Below are 13,987 nucleotides of genomic sequence, written 5' to 3'. Positions count from 1 at the left end.
TCATAATCTCACAGTTTGTGGGTTCAAGCCCCACATCAGGCTCACTGCTTTCAGCCTGTCAGCGCAGAGCCTGGAGCCTGCTTCAGATTCTGTGTCTCCTTCTCTCTCCGCCCCTCCCCTGCTCATGCTCTGTCTCTCAAAAATAAATAAATGTACAAGTTAAAAAAAAGAGAGAGACCTATTTTAGACCTGAGGACACCTTCAGACTGCAAGTGAGGGGATGAAGACCCATGTATCATGTTACTGGAAGTCAAAAGAAAGCTGGAGTAGCCATACTTATATCAGACAAACTAGATTTTAAACTACAGGCTTTAATAAGTGATGAGGAAGGGCATTATATCATGTATCATAATTATGGGATCTATCCATCAAGAAGAGCTAACAACTATAAGTGTTTATGCACTCAGTTTAGGAGCACCCAAATACATAAAACAATCACAAACATAAGCATTCTTATTGATAAGAATGAAGTAATTGCAGGTGACTATAACTACTCCACTTACAACAATGGATAGATCATCTAGGCAGAAAATCAATAAAAAAACAAAAACAAAAACAAAACAAAACAATGATCCTGAATGATACACTGGACCAGATGGATTTGACAGATATATTCAGAACTTTTCATCGAAAAGCAGCAGAAAACATATTATTCTTCAGTTTTTATGGAACATTCTCCAAGATCACATACAGGGTCACAAAACAGCCCTCAATTAATATAAAAGAATTGAGATCACACCATGTACATTTTCAGATCACAATGCTATGAAACTTGAAATCAATCACAGGAAAAAGTTTGGAAAACCTCCAAATGCATGGAGGTTAAAGAACATTGTACTAAAGAATGAATGGGTCAACCAGAAATTAAAAATCAATTCAATTCAATTAAAAAATATATGGAAACAAATGAAAATTAAAACCTGAAAGTCCAAACCCTTTGGGATGTAACAAAGGCAGTCCTAAGAGAAAAATACGTTGCAATCCAGGCCTATCTCAAGAAACAAGAAAAATCACAAAATCTAACAGCACACCTAAAGGACCTAGAAGCAGAACAGCATAGAAACCCCAGGCCATCAGAAGAAGAGAAACAATAAAGATTAGAGAAATAAACAATATAGAATTAAAAAAAAAAAAAAACCAGAATAGATCAATGAAACTAAGAGCTGTTTTTCTCAAAAAATAAACAAAATTGATAAACCCCCAGTCAAACTTCTCAAAAACAAGAGATAAAGGACCCAAATAGATAAAATCATGAATGAAATTGGACTTATCACAACCAACCCCTCAGAAACACAAACAATACTGTGAAAAATTATATGCCAGCAAACTGGACAACCTGGAAGAAATGGACAAATTCCTAGACATGCACACACTACCAAAACTCAAATGGGAAGAAATAGAAAATTTGAACAGACCCACAGCTAGTGAAGAAATTGAATCAGTTATCAAAAATCTCCCAACAAATAAGAGTCCTGGACCAGATAGATGGCTTCCCTGGGGAATTCTACCAAACTTTTAAAGCAGAGTTAATACCTATCCTTCTCAAGCTGTTCCCCAAAAAATAGAAATGGAAGGAAAGCTTCCAGACTCATTTTATGAAGCCAGCACTACCTTGATTCCCAAACCAGGCACAGACCACACCAAAAAGGAGAATTACAGGCAAACATGGATGCAAAAATTCTCAACAAGATACTAGCAAATCAAATTCAACAGCATATAAAAAAAATATTCACCATGATCAAGTGAGATTCATTCCTGGGCTGCAGGGCTGGTTCAATATTTGAAAATCAATCAATGTGATACATCACATTAATAAAATAAAAGATAATAACCATATGATCCTGTCGATTGATGCAGAAAAAGCATTTGACAAAATACAGCATCCTTTCTTAATAAAAACCCTCAAGAAAGTCAGGATAGAAGGAACATACCTAAACATCCTAAAAGCCATATATGAAAAGCCCACAGGTAAATAATCCTCAATGGGGAAAAAGTGAGAGCTTTCTCCCTGAGATCAGGAACACACAGGGATGTCCACTCTCACCACGGTTGTTTAACATAGCATTGAAAGTCCTAGCATCAGCATTCAGACAACAAAATGAAATCAAAGACATCACAATTGGCAAAGAAGAAGTCACACTTTCACTTTTTGCAGACGACATGATACTCTACATGGAAAACCCAAAAGACTCCACCAAAAAGCTACTAGAACTGGTACATGAATTCAGCAAAGTCACAGTATACAAAATCAATGTACAGATTGGTTGAATTTCTATACACCTGTAATGAAGCAACAGAAAGAGAAATCTAGAAATTTATCCCACTTACAATTGCACCAAGAATCATAAAATACCTAGGAATAAACTTAACCAAGGATGTAAAAGATCTGTATGCTGAAAACTATAGAAAACTTGTGAAAGAAATTGAAGAAGACACAAAGAAATGGAAAAACTTTCCATGCTCATGGATTGGAAGAATAAATATTGTTAAAATGTCAATATTACCCAAAGCAATCTACACATTCAATGCAATCCCAATCAAAATTGCACCGGCATTGTTCCCAAAGCTAGAGCAAACAATCCTAAAATTTGTGTGGAACCACAAAAGACCCCAAATAGCCAAAGTAATATTGAAGAAGAAAACCAAAGCAGGAGGCATCACAATCCCAGACTTTAGCCTCTACTACAAACCTGTAATCATCAAGACAGTATGGTATTGGCACAAAAACAGACACATAGACCAATGGAATAGAATAGAGACCCCAGAATTGGACCCACAAATGTATGGCCAACTAAACTTTGACAAAGCAGGAAAGAGTATCCAATGGAAAAAAAGACAGTCTCTTTAACAAAAGGTGCTGGGAGAACTGGACAGCAACATGCAGAAGAATGAAACTGTACCATATTCCTACACCATTCACAAAAATAAACACAATGGATGAAGGACCTGAATGTGAGACAGGAAGCCATCAAAACCCTAGAGAAGAAAGCAGGAAAAAAACCTCTTTGACCTCAGCAATTTCTTGTTTGACATGTCTCCAAAGGCAAGGCAGTTAAAAGCAAAAATGAACTATTGGGACTTCATCAAGATAAAAAACTTCTGCACCGCAAAGGAAACCATCAACAAAACTAAAAGGCAACTGACAAAATGGGAAAAGATATTTGCAAATGACATATCGGATAAGGGGTTAGCATCTAAATTCTATAAAGAACTTACCAAACTCAACACCCGAAAAACAAATACTCCAGTGAAGAAATGGACAGAAGACATGAATAGACATTTCTCTAAAGAAGACATCCGGATGGCCAACAGGCACATAAAAAGATGCTCAAAGTCACTCATCATCAGGGAAATACAAATCAAAACCACACTGAGATACCACCTCACACCGGTCAGAGTGGCTAAAATTAACAACACAGGAAACAAGAGGAAAGGCGAGATTCTGGCAAGGATGTGGAGAAACGGGAACCCTCTTGCACTATTGGTGGGAATGCAAACTGCTGCAGCCGCTCTGGAAAACAGTGTGGAGGTTTCTCAAAAAATTAAAGATAAACTACCCTATGACCCAGCAATAGCACTACTAGGAATTTATCTAAAGGATACAGGATTGCTGATTCATAGGGGCATATGGACCCCAATGTTTATAGCAATGCTTTCAACAATAGGCAAAGTATGGAAAAACCCTAAATGTCCATCAACTGATGAATGGATAAAGAAGATGTGGTTTATATATACAATGGCAATGAGAAAGAATGAAATCCTGCCATTTGCAGCAACATGGATAGAACTGGAGGGTATTATGTTAAGTGAAATAAGTCAGAGAAAGACATATATTTTTTCACTCATATGTGGAACTTGAGAAACTTAACAGAAGACCATGGGGGAACGGAAGGGGAAAAAATAGTTACAAACAGAGGGAGGGAGGCAAACCATAAGAGACTCTTAAATACAGAGAACAAACTGAGGGTAGATGGCGGGGGGAGGGGAAAATGGATGATGGGCATTGAGGAGGGCACTTGTTGGGATGAGCACTGGGTATTGCATGTAAGTGATGAATCACGGAAATCTACCCCCAAAACCAAGAGCACGCTCTATACACTGTATGTTAGTCAATTTGACAAAAAATTATATTAAAAAAGAAAGAAAGAAAATAAAGGCAAACAATCCCATTATTTGGATTGTTGGAAAGCCTAATTATTAAAAAATTCTTCCTTTTATTGAGCAGATGTGTAAATGAACAAGTCTTTTATTGACTATTATTAAAGAATAAAGAATATGACATTAAATCTGAATTCAATGATTTTCTTTGCTATTCAGAGACAAAATGGTATTGGTACTTCACTTCATGATATTTCAACTACAAGTAGGAATTCAATTCAATGAAATGAATACCAAGTATGCCTATGTAAAAAATGCTGTGAAGTATGCAAAAATAATTGAGCTAAGAGTGAGAGGTAAGAAGAGAAACAATCAATTAGTGTTTCCTTTCAGTTATTGTCTAACTTAAACCTTGAAGAGATTTAGGGTGACAGTAAAACCTGTGACTGAAAATCTTATACATACCCAGTATGTACTGTTGGTTAATTTTAGATATCCAACATAAAGATGTCAAAATAGTCACTTTCTTGTCAAAGAATAAGAGTGTCATTACCCACTCCCAAACAGAAAGCCAATACACTTCAGTCTGGTGTCATTTGGAAGAATATTGTGTAGATTATGAGCCATGAGATGGCTGTGCTCTAGGCTAAATCAAATCTTTGATCTTCTTATTTTTTTTCAGAAACTCTGTTCTATTGATTATCTCTTCACTCACCTGAATCTACAAATTCTACTTATTCCTTCCTGACTGTCAAAGTAAAAATTGCACCCACAAAGTTAAACAGGTAAGAAAAACTTTATTCAAGGCTATCGAAATAGAGGACAGAGAGCAGAACACAGTTAACTCTGCTAAAAAAAAGGCACCATAGTTTCTAGTAACTGGAGTGGAGGAATTGTAGGCCATTGGGGTTTGCTGATTGACCTTACCCAAAGGAAAAACTTTTTGATACCTTCACGACAGGAGGTACTTTTACAACTTGAAGCAGTGCCCATCAGATAGACCCTTCAGCAGACACTGGGAGATAGGGTGGTACCTTCCTTGATGATTACATTCTTAAGGACATTCCCAGGTTCTTGAGAAAAACAGTCTAGAGGTGCCTGGGTGGCTCAGATGGTTTAGAGTCCAGGTTTTGATTTTGGCTCAAGTCATAATCTCACAGTTTTTGTGAGTTTGAGTCCCACATCAGGCTCTGTGCTGACAACCACGTGCCTGCTTGGGATTCTCCCTCCCCTTCTACCCTTCCATCACTTACATCCTCTCTGTCTCTAAATAAATAAATAAATAAATAAATAAATAAGTAAGTAAGTAAGTAAAGAGAAAAAAGAAAAGAAAAGACGGTCCATGGTTATAAAACTGGCAAGAGGCTTTTTGAAAGATTTATATGTCAAAGGGTACAGAGAAAGAATTTGCAGGTATTACTTTTTTTAAGTAAATTCTCTAAGAAAAGAGAGGCCTAGAGATGGAAGAAACCTGCCTAAAGTTTAATTAAACTGGGAGAAATGCTATGACTATCTAAATGTGCACAAGTATTTCTCTTAAAACAATAAACAAACAAATAGATCATAAATCTTTCTTTGACCCCTTATTCTCTTTTGCTATGAAGTGATTTAAGGAGGAAATGATGAAGATGTGTTATCTGCTTTAAGAAGAATATTTTATCGTTGAATTGCCTATGCATGGTGATAGTAAACACAGGTGTTTATTTAGTCAATTTATTATTGTTTTACAATTCTGTAGAGATAATGCAAAGTTTTATCACAGGCATGTTGGCAGAAAACACCCACCTTCCCTACCTACTACCCCTTTACACCACTGCCTCTATTCCCCTGTTTCTTGCTTTCCCTCTAAACCAAACATCTTAAGGGGCACCTGGGTGGCACAATCAATTAAGCATCCAACTCTTGATTTCGGCTCAGGTCATGGTCTTGCAGTTATTGAGACAGAGCCCTGTGTTGGGCTCTGTGCTGACAGCTCAAAGCCTGCCTGGGATTCTCTCTCTCTCTCTCTCTCTCTTTCCTCTGCTCATGTGTTCACACTCTCTTTCAAAACAAATTTTAAAAAGTAATAAATATTTAAACGAAACATCTTGAAAGTATTTTCTATGCTCAATGTATTTGCTTCCTCATAGAAGTCATGCTATGCTATGGAATTGACTTTTTCCAGTCACCAATAATTGAATAATTTATAAATCCAATTGGTATTTTGTAGTCCTTATCTCATATATTCTCTTAGATGCATTTGACAGTTTGTAATGTAATATTTCTTCAGTTCATCTCCTGTCCACTCCTTATCCTCTTAAGTGGTCTTTCTTCCTCTGCCAGGTCTTGAAATGTCCATGTTTCTCTTTCAAACCATCTTGTCTTCCCACTGGAAATATCTGAACAAACAGCTTTTCCCATAGATTTGTGCACATGTATATTCTTATGACTGCAAATTGTAATTCTAACCCATGTTTCTTTTCTAAGCTTCAGGCTTATACTTCCAGCTTCATTCTAAATATCTCCCTTAGCTATCCTAAGGAAATCCTAAAGTCAACAAAACAGAAAAAATCAACTCACTTCCAATTCTACTACTTTTCCCAGCTGAAAACCCAAGAGCTAACCTTGATTTCTCCTTCTATCCCTCATGCCAGATCTAGTTAAACAGAAACTTTTATATCATCTCCAAGTTACACATCTCTCAAACCTATCCTTTCCATCTCCCATGCTATTTTCTACCAAAATCAGGGCACAACACAGCTCATAAGGATTATCAAAACCTCCAAAGCCAGGAGCTCTGTATAGTCAATGACATTGTCCTTTTTAGTTCAAATTTGTATTCTGTTCTTAGCACATTGCCCAGGACAAAACAAGAATTTCATAGATTTTTTTAACTAAGTGAATAAAGGTATACCTGATATTTTTCTTATTTTTATCAAAAAGAAACATGGATTTTGAACCTTTTCAATAATTACCTGAATATTTTCATTTAGAACCCAAAGGTACATGCTGTATATTATTGAATAGATAACCAGTAACCAGCTTCTTTATCAACTGCAAATTTATCTGTTTCATATTTGAGCAGAACACAGAACATGGAATAAGCTAGGACCCTTCTCATCCCCACTACCAAGTAGGTCTGAGATATGCCAAACCCTATTTTAAGTATCTGTTTGACACCCTAAATCTTAGTAAATTAAAGCAGCAACCATTTTATTATATGTCGTGATCCTATGAATTGAATGGACTTGATTGGGAAGTCTTCTGCTCCGCAATCTGGAGCTGCAGTCATCAGGAAGCTCTCCTGGGCCCAGATGTCCAACCAAGGTCGCTCACTCATGTAAGCTGACATTTGATGTTGGCTATTGGCTGGGAGCTCAGCTGGGGCTGCCTGGTTCTAATCCCACTTCATATCATGGCAGTGGGTCCCAAGAGCATAAAAGTAGAGGCTTCTTGGCCTTTTAAGCTTTAGATTCAGAATTAGCTGAGCATTACTTAGCCCCATACTGTATTGATTAAAGCAGTTCATAGGGTCAGCACCGATTCAAGAGAAGGGAACTTCTATGGAAAGTTTTAGGTGATTTTTTTTAATGTTTATTTATTTATTTTGAGGCAGAGAGATAGAGAACGAGCAGGTGAGGGGCAGGAAAAGAGGGAGACATAGAAACCCAAGCAGGCTCTGTGATGTCAGCACAGAGTCCTATGCTGGGCTGAAACTCATGAAATCAAGAGTTGGACGCTCAACAGACTGAGTCACCCAGGATCCCTGGTGATTTCGATTATTGTGAGTGATGTTGCTATAAATATTGGTGTACAAATCTTTGTATGAACATATGCTTTTATTTCTCTTGGGTAAATACCTAGAAGTGGAATTATTTGGTTACATGATAGTTATGTACCAAAATTTGAGGAAATGCCAAGATTTTTTTTCCAAAGTGGCTATAGTTTTTTACATTCGCACAAGCGAATGAGGATTCTAGTTTATCCAGATTTTCACCAAGAAGTATTATTATAAGTTTTTCTTATTATTGCCATCTAAATGGATATAGAATGGCATCTCACTGCATTTTGATTTGCATTTCCCTGTTGCCTAAAGATGTTTAGCATCTTTTCATGTGCTTTTTCATTTGTATATACTTGTATAAATTCTTTGGAGTAATATTGATTCAAATCCTTTGTCCATAATTATTGGGTGATTTGAATTTTTACTAAGATATAAGGATTTTTTCTATATTTTGGATACAGTCTGTTATGAATATTTGAATTGAAAATATTTTCTCCCATTGCATGGGTTTTCTTTTCATTAGTCATAATCACTTATTTTTAGTTTTATTGAGGTGTGATTGATATTAAAAATGCACACATTTAATGTACGCTCTTGATGAGTTTGGACATACGCATATATTTGTGATACTATTACCACAACCAAGATAATAAACACATCTTTCACCTCTAGCAATTTCCTTCTGTTCTTTTGTGGATCTTTCTTTTTCTTTCTTTCTTTCTTTCTTTCTTTCTTTCTTTCTTTCTTTCTTTCTGAACACTTCACATGAGATCTATCCTGTCAACATATTTTAAAGTGCAAATTATTGTATTGTTAATTACAGGTACTGTGTTGTATAGCAAATCTGTAGAACTTGCTCATCTTGCATAACAGAAACCTTGTACCCACTGAAAATAATTTCCTATTTCTCCTTCCTTTCAGCCACTGGCAGCTGCCATCCTCTTTTCTGCTTCTATGAGTTTGGCCTTTTTAGATACCTCATATAAGTGAAATCACATTGTATTTATTCTCCTGTGATTGGGTCATTTCACTTAATGTCCTCTAGGTTCATTTATATTATCAAAAAGGCAGGATTTCCCTTTTTTAAGGCAGAATAATTTCCATCATATGTGTATCCCACATTTTCTTCATCCATTCGTCTGTAAGGATATTTGGGTTGTTTCCATATCTTGGCTATTGTGAATAATGCTGCAGTGAACATGAGGGTACAAATAGATATCTCTTCAAGATCCTGATTTCAGTTTTTTTTGGTATATATTATCGCTTATGCCTTTAATGCCATATCTAAGAAAGGATGTTCATGAAGATATTTACCCCTAAGTTTTCTTCTAAGAGTTTTAACATTCTGGCTCTTATATTTATGTCTATGACTAATTTTGAGTAAATATGTGTATATGGTGTGGAGTAGGGGTACAACTTCATCTTTGTATGTTGATATCTGGTTTCTCAGTACCATTTGTTGAAAGGACTATTCCTTTCTTCATTGACACCTTTTCAAAAACCAAACCATAAATATCTGAGCTTATTTCTGTTCCATTGATCTATAGATTTATCTTTATGCCAGTACAACATTGTAATGATTACAGCAACTTTGTAATAAATTTTGAAATTGGAAAGTGTTAATACTCTAACTTTATTTTTCTTTATTAAAGTTGTTTTGTCTGTTCTGAATACCTTGGATTTCCACAAAAATTTGCTAACACCTGGGAAATTTTACTAATTTTTGGTGGGGCTCGTGTTTAATTTGTAGATAAGTTTGGAGAATATTGCCATTTTCACAATTTTTTTGATCCATGAGCTTGTATCTTTCCATATATTTACATCTTTTTAAATCTCTTCCAAATTTTCATTGTACAAGTTTTGCACTTCTTTTGTTAGATTTACGTGTATTTTATCCTTTTTTTGATATTGTTACAGCAGTTTTAAAAATATTATAGTTGTAATGTTCATTTCCAGTGCATACAGATGCAATTGATTGTATATTGATCCTTTATTCTGCTACCTTTTTGGACTCATTTATTGGGGCCAATAATTTTTTAGGGGATACCTTTGGATTTTCTGTATATGAAATTGTGTCACTTGCATATAGGGATATAGAGATAATTTTTTATCTTCCCTTAATGATCTGAATGTCCTTTTTTTTTTTTTCAAATTTCAAAGACTTCAAATTGTTTTATTTTTGTTTTATAATTTTCTCCAGTTAAATGTTTTTGTTAGGGAATAAGACCACTGTACCCTTCACTCTACTCCAGAAGTCAGTCTCTGCTCAATCACCCTTGGGTGCATCTGGGCTTTTCAAACCAGGCAGATTGCCAAGTTTCAGGCAGGGTTCTGGCAGGAGATAGATGGCACATTCTAGTGTGCCCTTAATCCTAGGGTATTAACTAGGATATTAACTGAAGAGAGTATAATGAATGTATGGAGAGTTTTAAGAAACAACCAATTTTAATAAATTTAAGGACACTGGAATGAGAATATTAGGAAGCCATTACAATATGAAACAAAAGGAGCGAGAGAAGAAATTGTTTAATGGAACCTATAGAAAACTAAAAGCCCTGGAAATGGGACCATCCAATGGGATACATCTGTAGATCCTACACTATTATTTCCTCTCTCTCCTGAGTCTTTAATCACTGATCCTCCACTGGTCTTTTCCCCTCAGACAACACAATTCAGATGCACGGAGAGAGTTAAAGAAACTCCAAACTATCTCTACTTCCACATGTCCATCTCCTGTTGGTGCTTTCTATTGGGCATTCCCCATGAGAAGACAGAGGGGAATGGAGCCTGAGTGATACAGCTTATAGAAGTCATCTCTTGTGCATAGCAAAATGAGGAAAGGGAGAGAGAATGGATTTGGAAGGACAATTAAAAACTAAAAAACCCAATTGCTATAATTATTTTAATGTTTATTTATCTATTGAGAGAAAGAGAGAGAGAGAGAGAGAATATGAGAGGGAGGGGTAGGGAAGGAAGAGAGAATCCCAAGCAGGGGCTTGATCTCACGAATCGTGAGATCATGACCTAAGCCGAAACCAAAAGTCAGACGCTTAACTGACTCAGCCATCTAGGAGCCCCAAAGCCCAATTACTTTAAATTTGATAATAAAGATTACCATAGTCTGCTACTCTGTATCCATTACTATAGCTGTCTCATTTAGATATTTTTTGTTACTATGCATCCAGATTGAGATTGTAATTTAGCTTTACATCCTATTATTTACCATTTGCACTCGGCAAGGCTTATTACCCTAGTTTTAATTTTTGGTCCTCATCATCCCTACCAGCCTGCTAAAGAGGCTCTAAGCATTCCTTTCTTTACAGTAGTATGACCTGTCCCTTGCAAAGTATGTATTTTCATTACATCTAAGGATAACCTAGCTACCAAATGTGCTTCTAGACAGAACATGAATTTCAGTCTGTCTTGAGGTTATTTATATGTTAAAGAAAGCTTTGCTACTAACAAAGCAATAATTTAAATTTAGTAAAGTTAATGATAACTTTCTCTTTTTTAAATACAGTAATCCAGGGGCGCCTGGGTGGCTCAGTCGGTTAAGCAGCTGACTTCGGCTCAGGTCATGATCTCATGGTTTGTGAGTTTGAGCCCCACATCAGGCTCTGTGCTGACAGCTCAGAGCCTGGAGCCCGTTTCAGATTCTGTGTCTCCTTCTCTCCCTGCCCCTCCCCTGTTCATGCTCTCTCTCTGTCTCAAAAATAGATAAACATTAAAAAAATTTTTTTTTAAATACAGTAATACAATAGAGCCAAATGTTTTAAACTATTTTTCATCTGATATAATAAATTTATATAGATGACATGGAGAAAAACACTTTTTTTTTGTTTGCTGAGAAAGAGAAAATTCATCTAATTCAATGAATTCATCTAATTCATTCATTAAATTGTCAAAATGAAGACAATTTAAGGAGTATGTCTTAAGATACTATTTGATACATTTCAATATTGAGTGTCTGAAATGAAATTATTCTCATTCTATGTTAGCAATAGCAGTGCGTTAAGTACTCTGAAGTCTAAGATATTATGGGGTGGAAAACTTTCCTTTGGCTGCTCTAATAAATTAATATAAAACAGATTAAGAGAATGAAAAGAAATTTTTAATTTTGTATTTACAGAACCCCAGAAAAATATGAGACAAAGAAGCGAACAAAGCAGGCACCTCTTATACCTTTTACACAAAGAAACTATATATTTGTGAAGAATTGATAAGACAAAGAAATTTGGGCTTGGGGAAGTAATTAGTGAGGAAGTAACAAGTTTTATTTATCCAGTTTTTTCAGCCCTACATTTCATATTTCTGATGATAAGGATGCTTTCCGTCCTGCCGGTACAGAAAGGATACTTTTCACAAGGAGATTTATTTTCTGTTTTCAAGGGGAGAAAGGAGGGTCAGAGTGTCCTTCTTTTACTGGCCATTTCTTAGCTACCTTTAATTCAAAACGATCAATATGTTGGGGTGCCTGGGTAGGTCAGTCGGTTAAGCGTCTGACTTTGGCTCAGGTCATGATCTCATGGTTTGTGACTTTGAGCCCCACATCAGGCTCTGTGCTGACAGCTCAGAGCATGGAGCCTGTTTCAGATTCTGTCTCCCTCTCTCTCTGTCCCTCCCCTGTTCGTGCTCTTTCTCTCTCTCTCTCTCTCTCAAAAATAAATAAACATTAAATTTTTTAAAATAAATTAAAGGAAAAAAGATAATCAATATGCCAAAATGGCATATTTTGTGGTGCTATATTCTGCTTCTTTTCAACATACATTAAGAATATACAGTTTGGTCCATGGATGTTTTCCCTCAATTAAATCAAAGATTAGTATATATTGCCTTTAGTTTTTCTCATTTTCCTGTGATAAATAAATAGAAAAAACATTTCTTAAAGTTTGTTTATTCTTCATTCAAAACATTAGTTTGAAAACCCAGTTCTATTGGTCTTAATTATTTAAAAGTGATATTATTTTGAAAAAATTCAATTAATATCCTACTGTACTAGGTAATTGATAAAAATTTTACTTTTCTGTGGCTTCTGGGTGGCTCACAGTCAGTTGAGCATCTGAGTCTTGACTTTGGGTCAGGTCATGATCTCATGGTTTGTGAGTTTGTGCCCCACGTTTGGTTCCCTGCTAACAATGCAGAGCCTGTTTGGGACTCTCTCTCTCTTTCTCTCTGTATTTCACGAAATAAATAAGTAAACATTTAATTTCTTTTTCTCTTCTAAAGGTGTAAATGATTATAATCTATGTCCGTTACAAGAGAAAGATGCTTATTTTCATTATGTAGGCAGTAGAAGAGAAACAAGTTTGAAATGCTTGGAGCTGGAGTGGATCTTCAGAACACCTTCTGAATCATGTGCGAAAGTAATTTTAATGACAATTCTAAATATTTACCTAATATAATTGATAATGACCTGTAAAGCTAAAGTAACTTTCTAAACTATCAATAATCAACAAATTTTGACCCATTATGCTAGAGAAAAATTATTTTTTTATTCTCTCAACTTGTTACCTTACAAACAAGCTATCAGAGTTTGCAGCCAACAAAATGTAGAAAAATTAGGTGTGATTAATAGGATGGGTTAGGCAGTTAAATATTAAAACTAAACTTTTTTCTAAATTTCGTAATGATTTTGATGCATGTGAGTTTTAAAATTTGTTATATTTGTGACTTCTTTTTCATTGTAAATAAATATTTAGTCGTGTGCCTAATGTGTTCTTTTGCTTAAATAGAGTATGGGAAATCGTAGGAGTTTCATGCTTCACAAAACCTAGATTTGCTGCTAACTGATCATCTTCCGTGACATCTTTCTAACTCTTCTCTGAACAACTTCCCCCACCTTGTCACTCCCAAACAGAAGCTCTGGGGTCGAATGAGGATAATTTCAAACACAGAAGAATCCACTAACTTTAGAAATTCCTGTAGTAGAATGCTCAGATTATGAAGTAGTTTTTCTCTGGGACCAGGAATGATTAACTAGGATGGGCATTTGGGGTCACACTGGATGTTCAGTATTAAATCCCACCCCATCCATATACCTGGAATTAAAGTGAAATTATTCAGATGGGTAAGAATTTTTTTTATTAACCGCTTCCCCCTTATCCTAATTACTCTAGCTAATTTAGA

The sequence above is a fragment of the Panthera tigris genome, chromosome B2 (genome assembly GCF_018350195.1).
Source record: "Panthera tigris isolate Pti1 chromosome B2, P.tigris_Pti1_mat1.1, whole genome shotgun sequence".
Classification (NCBI taxonomy): Eukaryota; Metazoa; Chordata; class Mammalia; order Carnivora; family Felidae; genus Panthera; species Panthera tigris.
Note: the sequence above shows the minus strand (reverse complement) of the source record.